The following is an 18,866-nucleotide window of genomic DNA, read 5'->3' as shown; positions in this document are numbered from 1 at the left end:
GAAATTAGATGCAGGCCCCATGTGTTTTTCTCATCCTGAAACTTACAAGCACTTGATTTATGGGTCTTTTAAAAGTGCAGAACACCCACAGATCTGCCAACTGACTTTTATTTATTATCAATTTTTTCTAGTGTGGACTGAAGTAACTCCATCAGTTATTCTCCACCATTACCATATTCACTATAATCTACCTATATTCTTTTTCATTATGCGAAGTATTAATGTTCCTTTCAAATCCCTTTCTGCCCAGTGCTTCTCTTCATTTTATTTCCCCATCTTTGCCTTTCATTTCCTACGCTAAATTTTTACTTTCATGGCGATTGCTTTCAAACTCTTTTGTATTAACCTTAGATTTTGAACTTTGTCATAAATGTTTTATAGACCCATTTTCATTACCCAAAAAAAGCATACCTGGGCTTCCAAATCCATTTGATTATTGAACCCAGTCATTTGACTTCAACAGGGATATGCATAACAAAGGATACATTTCAAATGTTTAATATATCACACAAAATATCTAGATTTTGGAGGAGATCAGTTTTCTCGTTATTCCATGGGCTCTGACAACTGAGTCAATTTTAACTGAATTCATCAAAGAAGTATTCCTGAATTACTAATGCAATGTGCATCCTTTGCAAGAAGGACCTTGTACTTTGTCACGAATTTATGCAGCCCATGAATAAGCAAAATCATGTTCATTTAAAAGGCTTGTTAATCCTGAGTGAATTATTTAGATTCTACCACCAGCCATTTTGTCAGTCTAAGGTGTTACACTGATTTCATAAATGAATGAACAAATGAAATGAATGACAGAGCTGTGACAAAAATTTAAAAGCCATAGACACTAAAGAAATAGCATATTTTAAAGCCTTTTTCAAAAACAAAGAAAAAACATTTTTCTAAACACCTCCAAATCGTGATCCCAACATTTCCCATACTTAGCTAATAAGTCTATTCAACTTCTCATTATAAAGTTAATATTGTGTTATAGTATATTGTTTCTCTTCAATTCTGATATCAAAATTGCCCTCAATAGCTGCTGTATTTGAAGATGATTGAATTGAACTTTTAATAATCTGATTAATCAAAGAGTTCAAAATATAACCATAGTAGTTTTGTATAGGAATACGTTTTGCTAGAAATCACAGAAAACCCTACCATAGTGACCACAAACATATTTTGGTATGGTGGTCCAGGAGTACCATGGCAGTTCACTGGTATCAACAGGGATACAGATTATTCTGTCTTTCTATCTTCAACCTGTAGACCTTCACCTTTATATTGTTTGCCTCATAATCACAAAATAGTTGCTATGCTACTAAACTTCATGTCTGTATTACCAGCAGGAAGGAAGAGAGAATGCAAAGAGGTATAGGTTGTTCTTTTTATCCTTGATGAGATTTTCAATAAAAAGAATCCTGCCTAGGAACATTAACCTCATTAGCAAAAAATGGTATCGCATGACCAGCTCAAAACTCTTCCAAAACCAAGAATGTGAGTATTTTGGATTTCTTGTCTGTCTACTTGAGGGAAACAAAGATGAATAGGACTATGAATGACCATGGTGTGACCTATCTGTTATATTTCCAATTTTCTCACATTGTAGAATCTAAAAGGAGAGCATGAGAGACTACTGAAGATATTTGTTGAGGATCACAAAGACAATAATAATTGAGCATAAGATATATGGGTTAAGACTGGTGAAGTATGGTGAATGATGAGGCTAGATAAGTTTGAACCAGACATTGAAAACCAATGAAACCAAGCCAAAGATATTAAATGTGATATTATGGACCACTCTTCTTCACTGGGCTATGCATTAGAATCACTTAGGGGGCTTTTCAAAAATGTTAATGCCAGCTAAATCTGAAATTCTTGGGGTAAGGCTTAATATCTTAACATTTTCTTCATGTTATTCTTAAGTACATTCAATGTTAAAAGAGTGACTCTGAAATTTATTTTGAGAACTGAAGGTTTTAGGGTAAGCCACCAATAGAGCAAACTATTTACAGATTCATTCAAAGTATAAATATGGAGAAAAATTAGCTTGTCAGTATAGGACTCCTTTACAGAAAACTCAAAGATGTCCTTAATGGATAGAACTTGAATATGGATAGACATTTAGCTCTTGAATATCTCTTTAGAAATTATTTGAAAAAAATGTAAAAGCAAGTCATTATTTGTAGTTTTAATGCCATTAATCATAAAGACCCTAAAATCCCAAAATATATCAATGTCAATTCTGAATTACGTATTTTAAGGAAATATCTCCTTCAAAACACTCGAGATATGTTGATTTGTGAAGTAGAGTCATGAGTTATAATATTTCAAACTTTATGGATTATCTATTTACATTTACTCTCCAGATACTACTTTTAAATTGGTCAAGATGGGCTAACTTCTGTAACAAACAACCCAAATCTCAGGAAATAAAGATTTATTGTTCTAAAATAGGGAAAACAGTGAACCTGGAGAAGACAGTGGGAAGTTTTAAGAAATCGGGCATGAACTTGGCCCACAATCTATTGACCAGAGCTAAGTCAGATGGCCCCACCTAAATACAAAAGAGATTGAGAAATATAGTCTTCTGTGCCCAGGAGAAAACAGAAACATATTGAAGGAAACACATGGCATAGCATCTGCCTCAACTACTTAAACACTTTTGAAAGTGACCTTTTGAATAATCTAGAAAAAGCCATAGAACTTCTCCCTAGAAAAATACATGTATTCACATCATTTTATATATAATTTCCCAGATTGTATGGATCCAGCTTAAAAACCCGACTCTCCAACTCTGAGAGTTGACTATGTAGATTTGGCATGAGTGCTTTCCATAACAGAAAAAAACATATCATTAGACAGTTTATAAAACTGTGTATACACTAGTCTATCTTTCATCTCTCTCAATCATTCTCATAGGAGTGCAAACCCTACTGTGAACTGCACATATAAGGGATTTAGGTTGGACATTCTTTATGAGAATCTAATGGCTGATGATCTGTCACTGTCTCCAGTCACCCTCAGATGGAACCATCTGGTTGCAGGAAAACAAGCTCAGGGCTCCAACTGATTCTAGATCATGATGAGTTGTATAATTGTTTAATTATATATTACAATGTAATAATAATAGAAATAAAGTGCACAATAAATATAATGCACTTGAATCATGCTGAAAGCATCCCTACCCACCACTCCCAACCCCCAATTCATGGAAAAATTGTCTTCCACAAAATTGGCCCCTGGTGCCAAAAAGGTTGAGGACTGTTGTGTTAAGCTTTCAAATATTTGAAGAATTTTTTCTTTTGGTTGCCTAAGTCAGAGGTTACAAACCACCTTAGGACTGGAATGGGCTTGCAGACAGGTGTTATTTAGACTGAAGTCCTTTTTTTTAGGTCATTGAGCTTGAATGCCTTTACACCAGGCATTTTCTATTCCAGTTTCCACCACACCTTAGTTTATACGCAGTACCTTTCTTCATTTGAGTTCATGCCTGGTGCCTGAAGTCATGTGAGTTTGCAACTCTCTGCTTTAAGCTACATCTTTTCTTTCATGTTATTCTTAAGTACATTCAGTGTTAAAAGAGTGACTCTGAAATTTATTTTTTACTAGGAGTCCTATTTACTAGGAGTAAAAAAAATTTACTCCTAGTAAATCGGGGGTGGTAAATAAGTTTCTTTCATGTGCCAATTTTGTGAAAAATGTCAAAAGTACATCCAGATACACTGGGAAAGAATCTTGTGACTGAAGGATCATGTCTGTTGTGAAGACAGGGGATGGGAGGAATGGCATATGTGCCATTGTTTGTAATTCCTGTGCTAATCATTTACTGTCCCCTCGAGCATCTTTCATAACTTCATTTCTAGACTTGACTTTTCTCTAGTGCCCTAGTTTATCAGTGAACCTTTTCAAATACGGTTCCAAGAACGTGGATATGACATGTGGTACAAACAGCAAATGGGGTGAAACAGACTATGACTTCTGTAGACCTGAAATTATTATGCTAGCTCAACCTAGGTTGCATATTTGGTATGAATGTCATATAAGTAATTTATGTCAAACAGATAGTGCCACAATATCCCAGACTATTCTTCACACAAACTGCAATAGCATCTGAGTTTTCTTTATGCCATTTTGGGGGTATGATTTTAAATATACGTGTGTGTGTGTGTGTGTGTGTGTGTGTGTGTGTGTGTGTACACATATATTTTAAGCATACATATACATATAGTGTATATATATAATCTAGCCCATTAAATCTCTTTGAATTCTATCATTTTGGTGTAAGTTATTTGCTGTCTTTCCAAATTTTAAATTGTTAATGTGGTAACAAGGCATTATCATTTAAGATGTTTTAGCTGTAAGAAAGAGAAGTGCAAGTCAAACTTGTTTAAATGGTCAAGTAGACTATCAGCTTATTGCCAGAAGTGCTGGCCTTGCTTTGGAGATGGATGTTTGATCCGTGTTATAATATGTTATCCAGGACTCAGGGGCTTTCTACTCTTCCTTCAGCAACAGGGTCAGCAACATCCTAGGGCTGTTCTTCCTTGTAGCCATAGGTGCCTGCTATAGCAATTGGGGATATACACTTCCACACTCATGCATAAGAGATGATGCTCCTTCTATTCCAGTGACAATTTTCCAGAAGCTCTAAGAAAATAACTCATTGTTTCCCATGGGGCCACCTCCTCTCAAACCCTGATGTCAAGGAAGTGCCATGAACTGAATGACATAAGCCCGGATTCCAAACCAGTCATTGGCAAGGATTATACAATGCTTATGATTGGTTTACCTAATCAAGTCCAACCCTGGAAATGGTATCAGCATCAAGACCACTTAGTCTTTTACAGTGAAGTTGGTATGCAATGAATATCAGCAAGGTAACCTCAGCGTTCAGCATACTGGTCTCTTCCATCTGTATCCAAGTCATTGAGGTGTTTTTTTCTCCCAGGAGTCAGATCCTCCCACACTCATCCTTGCAGTTTACCCTGGTTCTGTTTTAGTTATCTTTTCTCTCTCATTCAAGATAGCATTTTCTCCATACATCTTCCTTAAGCTTCTATTACTTTCTCTCTCTCCTTGGTGACACTATACACCACATAGAACCCTAATCCTGGCATAGTATGCACGGTATAGTATAGTATGTGTCACTTCCTATTGTTAGCATGTTCTTCTTTCTTGGATTTCCCACACTAAACTGCAAATACCTTGAAGATGAGACCATGTCTGAATACATACCCCAAGCACCTGACACATAGTAGAACATATATAAATATTTATCGAATGAAAAAATGTCGAATAAGAAGAAACTACCTTCATATTGTGTGATCGCACCTCCTAAAATGTTTCTAAATTAACGTTAGTTAATTACTTAAATTAAGTGATTTAATTTAAATAATAATAGTTTAAGTATGGTTGGCCAAAGAAGTGACAATATACCTAACTATACTACCACCCAATCCAAATTTCTGCAAATGAATGTCTTGAAAACCTAAAACTAAGCCTTCACTGAAATAAATTATCATTGGCCCACATTTCAAACTTAGCAAATGACAGAAAATAAAAGCATTTGGGGGAACTGGTTCGTAAGAAACCTATTCGGGTTTTCTAAGATTATTGATGGTTTCTTTTATTTTATTCATAAATTTCCACAACTAATCTGTTCACTAACAAAATAAAAAGAAATATTCAATGTGGTATCATAGATCTAAGCCGAATGTTTCTAGCTGTTGGTGAAACGTGAGACCAGACTTAAGCACAAATAGTGGTTGCAGCAGTTTGTCATGTTGCTAACTGGTTCTGAAGCATGGTTTTTACTTTCTATTAGTGTTACTTCCTAAGTATTGATTATCACCCCTCTCCCCTCAGATTGTCGGCCTTCCTGCCTATTTTTACGTGGGGAAAGTCCAAAGCACATGAATAATGTATGTTTTTCTTTAGTTACAAAATTCTTCCTGGATTTTTCTCAGGGAGACTAATTTCTCATAGTATAAATTGAAATTATATATTTCTAAAAGACAATGCAGAGTGAAAGAAAAAACAAGGAAAGCAATGTTTTACACGAAGCCAATAAAAAGCAGGCAGATTAGCTCTAAATCAACTTGCAGTATGTCAGAGAACTAAATTTAACTGCTCAGAGTCACAGAGGGAGAATCCATCTTTGTCTCTGTGGTTTAAGTAAGATTTTGACAAGAAATTTAATAACTTGAAAGAATAAATGTGATCCTATACACAGTAGTTTGTTTCATGAAAGAAAAGGATGAAAAAGGCACTAGATGTAAGTCATTGTTCTCAATTCATTGTTTCTAATTCATTGCATCTATTCATAAAAACAATCCTCAGTCAGCCTCTATGACTTTGGCATTTGGAAATAAAAATGAAAGGAGAGAAGTTCCCCAGAGCTTTTGACTGTCTGAGTATTTGAGGCCATAAACGCCAAAGCAATACATTAAAAAAAAAACACTGTACCATGAAATGCAATACATTCTTATAGATTAAAATTAAAAATAGATTAATTCTAGATTTTCTGATGGTAAAATTTTGGATAAGTACATCAAAACTAAACGTTTATCTTTTCTCTGGTATTCAAGTTTTACAAGTCTGATAAACATATGCCTGCCAGTTGTGCTAACCGTATAATCCCACACTGGAATTTCTGTTTGTTCCAGTGGGTTTCTACTGTTTTTAACCATTTCTTAGTAATGGGAAAGATACCTAAAACATCAAACATCTTGTCCCACCTAAAATGCACCGTGTGGTTTACGTGCATGCTTCATGACTATATACTTTATGGAAGAATTGCATTATTTATAGAACTTTTCTGGAGTCAGATGTTTCCTAGTTAGAATGTGCAGTTTTCAAAAATAAGAAGAAAGATTTTCTTTATCTCTGAATTTCTTAATACCTAATGTAATCTCCGATACTCCGTGGTGCTCAATAAACATTGTTTGAATAATAACAGAGAGTGGAAAGACCATGGTCTCAAAATCATTAAGACCTGAGTTCAAATTCTAATGCCTCTACTTATTAGCTCAGTGACTTGGAGCAATTTCCTTTTGCTCTTTGAGCCTTAAATGAAAACAATGATATCAGGTTTGCAGATTGTTCTGAACACTTGAGACCATATGTGATGTAAAGCGGGGGGGAACACCAGACATGTAATAGAATTGCTGCTGTCGGTTGCATTGTGTCCCCCCAACATTCATATGGTGAAGTTCCAACCCCTAGTACCTCAGAGTGTGTGACCTTATTCGCAGATAGAATCTTTACAGAGGTTATCAAATTGAAATGAAGTGACTGGTGGAGGGAACCTAAGTCAATATGACTGGTATCCTTACCAGGAAAGGAAGTCTGGACACAGAAATTTGCATAGAGGGAAAATGATATTAAGAGATATAGGGAGGAGACAGCCATCTACAGGCCAGGAGAGAGGCCTGAAATGGGCCTTTCTTTCAGAGCCCTGAGAAAGAACCAGCACTGCCAATACCCTGATCTTAGACTTGCAGCCTCTGGAACTCTGAGACAATAACTCTCGGTTGTTTAAATTACCCAGTTGAAGCCACTTCACTATAGCAGCCCTAGCAGACAAATGCCCTAGGTCAATAAAACTGGTTTATTCTTCACACATGCCTCTTTGGTCTCATTCTTTTATTGCGTTTATCTTCCTTGAACCCCCAGCATTTTCTCCTTGCTGTGTCTGTGGATGCCCAGTAGGAAATGGCCCAGAGTCACCAAATCTTGCTCCAATTCACCCTGAATCTTGTGGTCAACAGAACTTAACCACAATCATCACTTTTTGTGTCCAGGCTCCAATTCTGGCAAGAAAGTCAATAAATGGAATACAAATCAATGGTTCTTGGATCCAGAAATAAGCAGAAGGTTTAATATAATTTTATCAAGATATAATTAATGACTCAAAGTGGTATAGTGCTACATTTTCTAATATTAGCTTCATGTCTAAGAATTGAAATTAATAATTAAAGAAGACTTTAGAATCTCCTGGATTTGGCTAGCTTGAATCAAGAGCCCAGACGATAAGCCACTCTCTCATCCATTTTCTTGAGTTCAAATTTCTTTCCTGTGTACTTTTTAGTATAAAGATAAAAATTGTAACCCTGTCTAGTGCCTTCCTTGGGTAGAAGTAAGAGATGAATCACAGCTTAAAGATTCTGACCCTGCACTAAAATTCCATTTTGTCCACGGCAAATGGACTAAGGATTTAGTAGTCCTGAATTCAGAATCTTTTAGCTGTTCCAACTTGACACAAATGTGCATGTAACTAGCATCCTGGCAAAGAAGCAATTTCCTACTAGGAATTAACTAAAAGATGTCTGTTTCCATTACTTGTATTTGCCTTCTTTGGCTAAATGCATTTTCATTTCCCCTTGGGTTTCACTTCTTTCAATATTTCTTGGCTGTGATTGGTTTGATTTCTGACATTTTGGCAGCCTCAGTTCAAGAGATGAATGCAACTAATTTGGTAGATAAAATTCTAATCTTTCCTGTCTTGATTGTCAATTTTTGAAAGGTAATCTAAGATGATGTCTCTATCCCGTAATTTATTTTGTCTAGATTTGAGTAAAGCCAGGTTTGAGCAGTTGATTACATTCTCTGATCCGATCACCTGAGGGCTAAGACCAATGACACAGGCTCTAATTGAAGGAGAGAGAGAGAGAAAAAAGCATGGCTCTAAAATCTTGTGTGTCAAAACGTCAGCCCTAAATTTGCCAGTTGAAAAAAGTGGTGATGAAGTTGCTAATGAGTGAACTTGGCTTTCTTTCTTGAGATCTGCCTTCCTCTCCTCTCCTTGGTCCAGCAGAAAACTCTGTTGGCATATTTATGAAGAACTGGGAAAGATTTTCTTTCAGAGAGAATTCCCTTGGCTCCAAAGAAAACTCCATTCCACAAAGTAAACTTGATTTCAGCCTAAGCAGGTGCTAGATGCTGGTATTGACACTAAGAAATATATTTATTAAGTTACATTTTTAGTTCAGAAGCTGTTGAAAAATGTTTCTACAATTTTAAGTCATCAAAACTGCTTGTATAGCTCTTTTATTTTAAAATAATGTGTGCATATATGTACATATAGATGTACGTATATGTAAGTATGCATAATGTATACACACACACACACACACACACACACACACACACACACGCTCCTTTGGAACTCACTATCCCTTAAATCCTTTAATCTCTTCATCTTGAAAGATTGTTTACACAAATGATTTGAATGCTTTCACTCAAATTCTAAGCTTTTCTATTTAAGCCAATAATGAGCTTACCCATCCTTCTGCATTGCTAAATGAAAAAGTGCCCCTGGCGTCTACTGACACAGTCACCTCACACTAGGCCAAGGCAACATTGCCTCAACTTTCTCAGGTTTAACCTTTAATGTAGCATGCAGCATCCTGAGACCTGCATACATGATGAATGGAATCTCTGGTACATCTGAAAACGAGTTTGTGTCGGCAAGAAGATTTAATATCCCCTGTGCACCCTCAAGATAAAAAATCATCTGGGCTTGTGGGAGCAATTTGTCCAAGAAGAGTAATTTTGGAAATTCTTGCAGTGACTTTAGAGGGGCTGAATTCATAGTGGTTTTCCCCTGGATTTTATTTCAAACACCTGTTCATCATGAACAGGCACAATTCGAAGCCAAGGTAATGGGGACCCACGGATGCACAGAACACAGAACTGACTCCTGTCCTTTGTGAGGCTTCTCTCTACAGATCACATGTAAGCCCCTGTGTGCTTGAAGAACATTTTCTAACACTGGTCCTTGCATTTTCAAAACTACAATCTATTATGAGGCACTCTCAGTGTGATAAGTCTGATAAATTACGGAAACAAAAATAGAAAATTGATAGCTACGATGTTTCCTTAGTGCACAGCTGGTGCAAGCATCTTGCTCTCCCATCTGTGTGTCAGCGTCTGCGTCCCTTTTCCTCCACCACAGGCACTTCTTTCCTTCTCTGAAGTAAATCCCTTTGCCAAAAGTCTGTTTGTTTGTTCTGCTCAACAAATGGCACATGTTCTTACTAGGAGCCCTCTCCCAGTTTTTCACAAGAACACTTTCAAACATTTTTCCCCTTTTGCCTAGACTCTTGACCATGTGCAGAAAACTATGTCTTCTCCATGTAAGGCAATACGGTGAGCGAAATGTGTCTCTGTCCTCCTTGGCATTTCTCTCAAAAGCCAAACACTACATGTAGCCTATGCAGTTTTCCTGCCGCCGTTTGTGAGTCAGCCAGTCTTAGAGCCCATGAGCACAGGGCTCTAAGTCCGCAGTCATGCAGCTCTCTTACGTTTACTAAGTGTGTGAACTCACAGGAATGACTCCATCTTTCTTTGGGCCAGGTTTCCTCATCTATGACAGAGCAGCAATGACACTTGTTATATATGAAATATAGGCAGGAGATTAATTTTGGCTAAAGATAGGCTTTATAACACAAAGACCTCACAACATTAACCCAGTGGCTTAACTATCAGGGAAGTTTGTATTTTCCACACCGAAGAGTCTGACGTGAACATTGCAGATTAGTGGGTGGCTCTCTTCAATGTAATCATTCAGAGATCCTTCATTCCATGACGTTGCTCTGCTAACCCCTGGAAATTCATTTTTATCTTCAAGGGACGAATAGGCTGGATTTCTATGGGTCCTAGCTTGCTGAGATGGGGACAGAACATCAAAGAGACCTGCCCCTAATCTTATGGTACCAGCCTTGACACCAAACGTATCACTTATATTCATTTTCCACTAAGAGGAATGTAGTCACACGACTATATAACTGCAAGGGAGGCTGGGAAATGTAGTTTTGCCCAGGAATATGTAAGACAGCTTAAGACAGACAGACACAGTTAAGACACAGTTATTTTGTCTCCATCACCATAGGAATAGACTCTACCTTAAAAATCCCAGAAGATGAAATGAAATAACATATATTTGACCCTAACATATAGTCAATGGTCAATAAATGTAAACACACATTAATACCAGTGGTAGTATTTGACAAACTCAAAGGTTAGAGTGAAAATAGACTACTAGATGACTTAGTTTGACTTACTGCAAGCACTAATACAACCCACATCTGACAGGCTATTAGGGATTTCTGCTCCATCCAAAAAGGAATATTGAATGAGTCTACAACTCAATGCTCACTGATCTGGAACCCTTATAAAGTACCTTACCTGCCTAAGCTTCCTATATGGCTCAGAGTCCCTCTTCAATTGTTTGCTAGGCTAAGACACTTCCCATCCCACCTAGTTCCTGCCATTTTGTTCCTTCAGGATGTGGATCCAGCTTCCTCTAACCCCAAGCATCTAATTGGGCTCTGCTGCCTATTTGGCCACTAAGTATAGATTAGAATGGAAACCACAGACTAGTTCCTGTGCTCTCTGGTACTATGGTATTTTGTAGCTTGTCTTATTGTAACTGCTTGCTCACTCAACTGTCTTCTGCCCAAAACATTGAATTAACCGAGGACTGGGACTGAGTATGCTTTATTTACTGCATATTCCCAATGCTCGTCAGAGGACCTAGCATATAATAAATGCTCAAGAAATATCTGAAAGAACAACAAAACAAAAAACTAAAAAATATCCCTAGAAACCCAATGTATCAGTTAGTGTTCTTAGAGATAATCAACTGAAGCAGACAGTGTAAAGATTCAGGCAGACCGTTTATTTGAAAAGGCTATCACATGGGAAGTCACAGAATTATTGAAATAGGCCAAGTGACCAATATAGCACCCAGATCCATACTAGAACCTTGGTCAGAGGAGAGAAATGGCATCACCACTGATTATGACAACATTTGTATTGCTTCTCCTTCTGCTCTCAGAACTTGATTGTGAAACAACCACCAAACCATCCATGGCGGCTTCTGATTGTTTGAGGCTATGTCACACACCAGGCCTCTAGGAGTGTGCTCAGCAGTTGTGGTATAATTTTGTATCTGATTTATCCCCAAGATTCATAGAAGGGAAGTTCCCCAATGAACTCACAAAGAGTTAATTGACAAAAAAAAAAAAAGGATAATTATTCATTACACTCAAATACACCTCTTGCTATTTTCATGCTCCAATCCAATCCAAAGAAAAGCTGACCTAAGACTCAAGAAAAGTCCCAAGGTCCTATTTCATTTTCTCTTACTTTCTCAGCTCTATATGCATGCATATTTCTGAAAGATTTCTTAATCAATTTATTCATTGTGGTAGCAAACTATACTTCAATTCTCTCTGGACATAGAGAAGAATTACACAAAGAGTTATCAAAATCCGCTATTTTACAAAGACAAGTGCTTATCCATATGTACAGAATTAAGGAGAAGGCAAAGCTTTGGCATGGTGGTCTGTTTCCTCCATGAGAGGACACAAGATGTATTTTGTATTTGTATACTTATACATTTGTTTATTGTCTTTTCCCTTACAGAATACAGTATTTACAAGGGCAGGGACAAAGGCACTAGTTTTTATTTGTTTGTCTTACTACTATATCCACAGAACCTAGAACAATTTAAGATATGGGGTCGGCACTCAATAAATGAATGGTGAATGAATAAACAGATGAGTATCTGTTATAGGAGTGGAGTGGTTAGCACAGAGGTAAACATTCTGACCGGATTTGTTTCTTCTTCCTGAAGTGTTGGCCTTTACATGTTAACTTTCCATTGAGTAGGATAGGGGATTATAGGAACCCAGGAAGAACTTATGTCCTTTACTCTCTACCTCTGACATAGGACCTAAATCCTAAAGTCTTCAGTCCTGAAATTTCCTTCTCCAAACAAAAGTCCCCTGCTCTCACATATCTCTCCTAACCTCCAAACCTCCTTTGGCTCTCCAAGGACTCTAGATTGTTGCTATTCATCATCACCCTTGTCCCTTCCTGACTGCTCTGGCAGTACTCTGTAGTCATCATGTCAAAGATGCTCTTACCAGCAGCATGGGTTGAGTAGTGGTCTCAAAACCTCACACTCACCCAGAATCTTAGAATGTGACCTTATTTTGAAATAGGGCTTCGCAGTTAGGATCAAGTTAAAATGAGGTCATATTGGATTAGGGTGTGCCCTAAATCCAGTAACCAATGTTCTTATAAGAAGAGAGAGATCCAGAGCCACAAACAGACATGTAGGGAAGAACACCATGAGAAAACAGGGAGAGATAAGAGTTATGCTGCCAGATATCCAGGAATGCTAAAGATCTCCAACAACTACTGGAAGCTTGAAAAGGGCAAGAAAGGATCCTCCCCGAGAATCTTCAAAGGGAACATGGGCCTTTCGATAAACTAATTTCAGACTTCTGGCCTCCAAAATTGTGAAAGAATAAATTTCTGTTGAAGCCACCCCATTTGTGGCACTTTGTTAAGACAGCGCCTAGGAAGGTAATATACTAGCCCTGGAGTCTTCGCCTCTCTGCCCTCTGGCCACTGTCATGATTCCCATCCCCAGCCCTGAGTCCTCCCTGTTTCTACTGCTGCTTCTTTTTAGCTGAGGAGCCTGCTGGTAAAGCCACACATAGGTATATTTTGTGTTTGTATAAGTACAAAATCTGTACCTCCCATATCCCTGTCCCAATGTCTCTCCGCCTACCCCAGCATCTTACTCCAGCAAAATACCTACCTCCCCCAATCCTGCTTCATCTAGAATGCCTCTCTCTCACCGGCCCATTTGTAAGCTTGCTTACCCTGAGAAAAGACCTTTCTATGGCCTTCTGACCTCCATAGGACTGCCTTTATTCTCTCTCCCATTTGCCAAGCTTCTTAAAAAAATAAACATATAACCAGGCGTGGTGGCTCATGCCTGTAATCCTACCACTTTGGGAGGCTGAGGCTGGCAGATGGCAAGGTCAGGAGTTCAAGACCAGCCTGGTCAATATGGTGAAGCCCTGTCTCTACTTAAAAATACAAAAATTAGCTGGGCATGGTGGTGCGCACCTGTAGTCCCAGCTACTTGGGAGGCTGAGGCAGGAGAATTGCTTGAACCTGGGAGATGGAGGTTGCAGCGAACTGCAGTTGCACCACTGAACTCCAGCCTGGGAGACAGAGTAAGACTCCATCAAAGAAAGAAAGAAAGAAAGAAGGAAAGAAAAGAAAGAAAGAGGGGCCGGGCGCGGTGGCTCAAGCCTGTAATCCCAGCACTTTGGGAGGCCAAGGCAGGTGGATCACGAGGTCGAGAGATCGAGACCATCCTGGTCAACATGGTGAAACCCCGTCTCTACTAAAAAAAAAAAAAAAAAAAAAAATACAAAAAATGAGCTGGGCATGGTGGCACGTGCCTGTAATCCCAGCTACTCAGGAGGCTGAGGCAGGAGAATTGCCTGAACCCAGGAGGCGGAGGTTGCAGTGAGCCGAGATCGCGCCATTGCACTCCAGCCTGGGTAACAAGAGCGAAACTCCGTCTCAAAAAAAAAAAAAAAAAAAAAAAGGAAGAAGGAAAGAAAGAGAAAGAAGGAAGAAAGGAAGAAAGGGAAGGAAGGAAGGAAAGAAGGAAGGAAAAACATAAAACATATGTGCAATCTACCTAATCCCTGAAACCTCCAAAACACTCCCATAAATGTTCTTTTCCATCCTTGGTATCTCTGTGGTCTTGGGACTACTGAGCCCTTTCTTATTCCTGAAATCTCTCTCATGCATCCAATTATGAGACTTTTTTGTCTTGCTTTCTTCCCACCTTAACAACCTCTTTTCAGATTATCTTTCCTCCCTCCCATATTCCTGAATATAGGCACTCCTTTAAGTTTGGTTTTTTACCCTGTGTTTTTTGTTGTTTTCCTTGATGATCATACCTATTTTCATGAATTTCTCTGTCCTTTCTGCTTAATATATCACATACTTTGGAAAGACCTCACACAAGTTTGAATAAATAAATGAATAAAACCCAAACCTTGATCTTTCAGATCCATATTTCTAAATTTATACAGAAATAGGTTTTGTTACATGTTTCTAATGCCTAGTTGTGTTCTTTACATGCTAAATGAATGAGAATAAACGAATAGCTATTTTTACACGCATACCTCACTGGCAAAGAAAAGTTCAATAAATCCAGATTTATCCATCTGTACCCACAAGCCAGCTCTTCCTTTCGGTTTTTTCCCCCAGCTATGAGTATTTCACCAATACTAAGTGTTTCCAACCTTGGAATCATTTTTCATTTTCTCTCTTTCTCTTATACGTTATCTGTTTCCTAACTTTTTAAATTCCATATCTTTAAAATATTTCAAATATCTTTTCACAATCCTAATGCTTATGCTCTAGTTTAGCATTCCTTTCTCTAGTGTTTTCCATGTACATTTTCCTCCGTCTTAAATCTCATAATTATAACTCAATGTATTAGTCTGCTTTTTATTGCTTATAACAGAACACCAAAAACTGGATAATTTACAAAGAAAAAAATACTTATTACAGTTATAGAAGCTAAAAACCAAAGTCAAGGGGCTGCATCTGATGAGGGCCTTCTCTCTGGTGGAAACCTTCCAGAGTCCCAAGGTAGTACAGAGCATCACATGGCAAGGGGGCTGAGTGTTCTAGCTCAGGTCTCTCTTTCTCTTCTTATAAAGCCACTGTTCCACTCCCATTATGACCCATTAATTCCTTAATCATAAATGGAGTAATTCATTCAGTACTAATAGGTGGGGTCTTTAACACGGAGTCCCACAATTCTGGGACTCCGTGTTAAAGACCCCACCTATTAGTACTGTTATATTGGGGATTAAGTTCCAACATGAGCTTTGGAAGGAAAATTCAAATCATAGCACCAAAATTCTCATATCTTATCTTTTTCTATCCAGCCTGATTGTCAAGAATATCAGTTATGTTGTAGCTGGACTCAGAGAGAATCTCATTTTTGCCACTTACTAGCTGTGTGATCTTTGGCAAGCAACATAACCTCTCTGAGCCTCAACTCCTCCTTTATAAAATAGAGGAAATAATAGTCCTTACTTCACAGGTACAGGGTAGGGTACCTGGCCTATAGAGAGTGTTCAGTAAATAGGGGGTTCATGAGGATGAAGGTGGTGGCTGTGACGGTGGCAGCAACAGTAGCCAGAGGTCTGGTCTCCATCTGCCCTTGTTCCCTTGTTTATGCAGTGATCTTTCAGGAGCTCCTGAAAAACTTGGCTGTAGTGACCAACCATTTATTCACAGGCAGCCTTGCAGATCTTGTGAGGAAGAACACAAATGTCACAAGTTGACCAGTCAAGAGGATGCTAAAACCAATAGCAGAGAATTTTTATAGGAATTCAAAGAGAAATTTTGTATTAAAAAGGTCAGCCCAGGGCCTGGCCAAAATTAAACAGTCAAGAAATGAAATTATTTTTGGAGACATTTTAGAGGGGTATGAATTGTAGTACTAAAATGAGGATGTATTTATAGTAACCAACTGAGGAGATTGTAGCAGAATGAAAAGATTTGTGTCTCCTTGCCCTCTTGAATTTAGTCATGTCCAAGTAATTTGCTTTGGTCGATGAAATGCTAGCTAAGGTGACCTTTATTAATTCCAAATAGAAACATTTAAATGCTAACACTCAGTTCTCCAAATTTCCCCTGCCAGGCAGAAACTCTCTCTTCATCTTCAACAGAAGATTCAGTGTGAGCAAAAAATATTCTTTGTTTTTCTAAGCCAATGAAATTTGGGACCTATTTATTATTGCAGCATAACCCAGCCTGTCCTGACTGTTAGGGTTGATAATTAGTATTAGGGAGAAATTCTATGGCGTCAGAGAGCTACTTAAACATCCTTCTCACCCTTGACTTGTTCTTATTAATAAAGTAGGCTACACAGTTTTTAAAGCTGAATTAGTTAATAAGATCCTTGGAGCTTTGTCTTTAATGAGAAATGACACTGACATGAGAACTGGAACTTGCTGAAAGGCCAAACCCTGCAGGATGCTCATCTCTGCTCTTTAGCTTTTATAACTATTCCACTGCTACTCTAGAGTTTGCTTTCCACTTACCTCTCCTGCTCCCCACTTCATGTCCACCTGTTCTGGCACAGCTCCTCAAGTTACGCTTGATGAATATTTTCCTAGTAACTCCATGTTTCCTTCTTTTCCACATACACACTCACTTTTCTCTTTACCTGGAAGACCTTTTTTTAAAAATAATAATAATCATCATTCCTTTATCTGCACGTCTAAATCTTATCAATCATTCAAGGTCCGTCCTAAATCCTCTCTCTTTAGAAGACTTCTTTTCGTTCCCAGTAGGGAGCTACAATCCCTTTGTGCCCAGTTGGGCCCAGGAATGACTGTGGTGGCATGTACACACAAATGTGGTCACGTATTTATACTTGAAATCTGCAACATTTTCACTTCTGACACCACAGTCTTCCCATCTGACCCAGAAATGCAAACATCCCATGTCTTTAAGGGAGAATGTCAACCCTTGCCTACGGCCATACCACCCTGGACGCACCCAATCTTGTCTGATCTCGGAAGCTAGGCAGGGTCAGGCCTAGTTAGTACTTGGATGGGAGGAAGAATGTCAACTCTAGAGATTTAGCAATTCAGCAAGTAGATGGCTTCTGTGGTGAAAAACTACATTAGATCTCAATAAAATACATTTCATTAAAACCTAGCAGCAGGACAAAAGTGTGTTATTGCTTCTATTATCTAAATCATGTCTCCTATGTGGGTTTATAACACAATATTTTATGATAGGGCATTTACAAAGCGTTTTCAAATCATTAAAAAGCTATTGTCAATACAATGATGGAAAAAGAATAAGAAAGTATCCCTTCTCCCTCCACAATTCTCTGCCCTCCCCAAATGCCAGCACCTGGAACAAGCCACGCTGTGCCTTGATAAAAAGCTGTTGGAAGCCTAAGAAAAACAAGCTAGATAGAATTAAGAAAAATGGACATATCCCACTGACCCTGAGTATAGAAGAGAAATGTAGAGAATGTGTGAGTTATTAGCACAGTAGAAAAATATTTTATTTAAGAACCACATCTTCACAGCTCTGTCTGAAGGGTTTCACTCAAACTGCAAAAAAATAAGTGTACAGATTCAAAGCTAAGGATACTCAAGAATCTATCATGTTGTGTGTAAAAAAAAAATCATAAAATCATCAGCAAAAAGAAGGACACAGTAGGAGTCCCAACTTGTAAACCATTAAGCTCCTAGGCGTGTGTCATACTTCATCCTAGGGACAGAAAGAGGAGTTTCAAGTGAATTCCCCAGCTTTGTTTATAGTCTGACTCTTTCTGACAATAAGGTTTATCTTTCAAGCAATCAAAGTGAAGGTTTGGCTTGGTTTTGCTTGGCATTCATCTTCAGCAATAAATGAAATACATTTGCATTTTAGGTCTTCAAAATAAAAGATTACAGAGAACTCATTGCCAATTGTTATCAAAGAATGAAAGAGAGAGGAAAGAAAACAAACCAAAAAGCTATATCTTAGCCATTAACATAATGAGTCCTTGAATGACAATTCATGAGTCACCAAGGCAAGGGCTATGTCTGAGAAGTATACACAGCTACTCAAAAAGACTTAGACTCCCACACAATAATAGTCGGAGACTTCAACATTAATATTAGACAGATCAATGAGACAGAAATTAACAACGATATCCAGGACTTGAACTCAGATCTGGAACAAGTAAACGTAATTAACATTTATAGAACTCTCCACTTTAAATATACAAAATATACACTCTTATCAGTACCACATCATATCAACTTAGAAGTTTAAACGAAATGTTGGTTGGCTCCTTGTTTGTTATTCTCGTCCCTCATTTTATTTTATGTCTCCATTATTAAGGACAATTATAGGCATACCCATATTTAGACTGCATTCTAGCCCGGGCAATAAAGCAATACCCCCATCCTCTCTCCCTCTTCCTCTTTCTCTTTCTTCCTCTTCTTTATTCTTTT

The 18,866-nt window shown here is 38.0% G+C and overlaps 1 long non-coding RNA gene across 1 annotated transcript in view; it reads right to left on the bottom strand.

Moving 5' to 3' along the window:
• Window positions 1-15,324: 15,324 nt before the first annotated feature.
• LOC120367215 (uncharacterized) overlaps window positions 15,325-18,866 on the bottom strand; it is a 62,731-nt gene continuing 59,189 nt past the window's right edge. Inside the window, exon 4 of the long non-coding RNA XR_005581636.1 lies at window positions 15,325-16,151. This is a non-coding gene — a long non-coding RNA (uncharacterized LOC120367215). The remainder of the gene's footprint in view (window positions 16,152-18,866) is intronic.

This window comes from Saimiri boliviensis, chromosome 8 (assembly GCF_048565385.1).
Source record: "Saimiri boliviensis isolate mSaiBol1 chromosome 8, mSaiBol1.pri, whole genome shotgun sequence".
Lineage (NCBI taxonomy): Eukaryota > Metazoa > Chordata > Mammalia > Primates > Cebidae > Saimiri > Saimiri boliviensis.
Note: the sequence above shows the minus strand (reverse complement) of the source record. Positions and strands in the feature narration are given on the sequence as shown.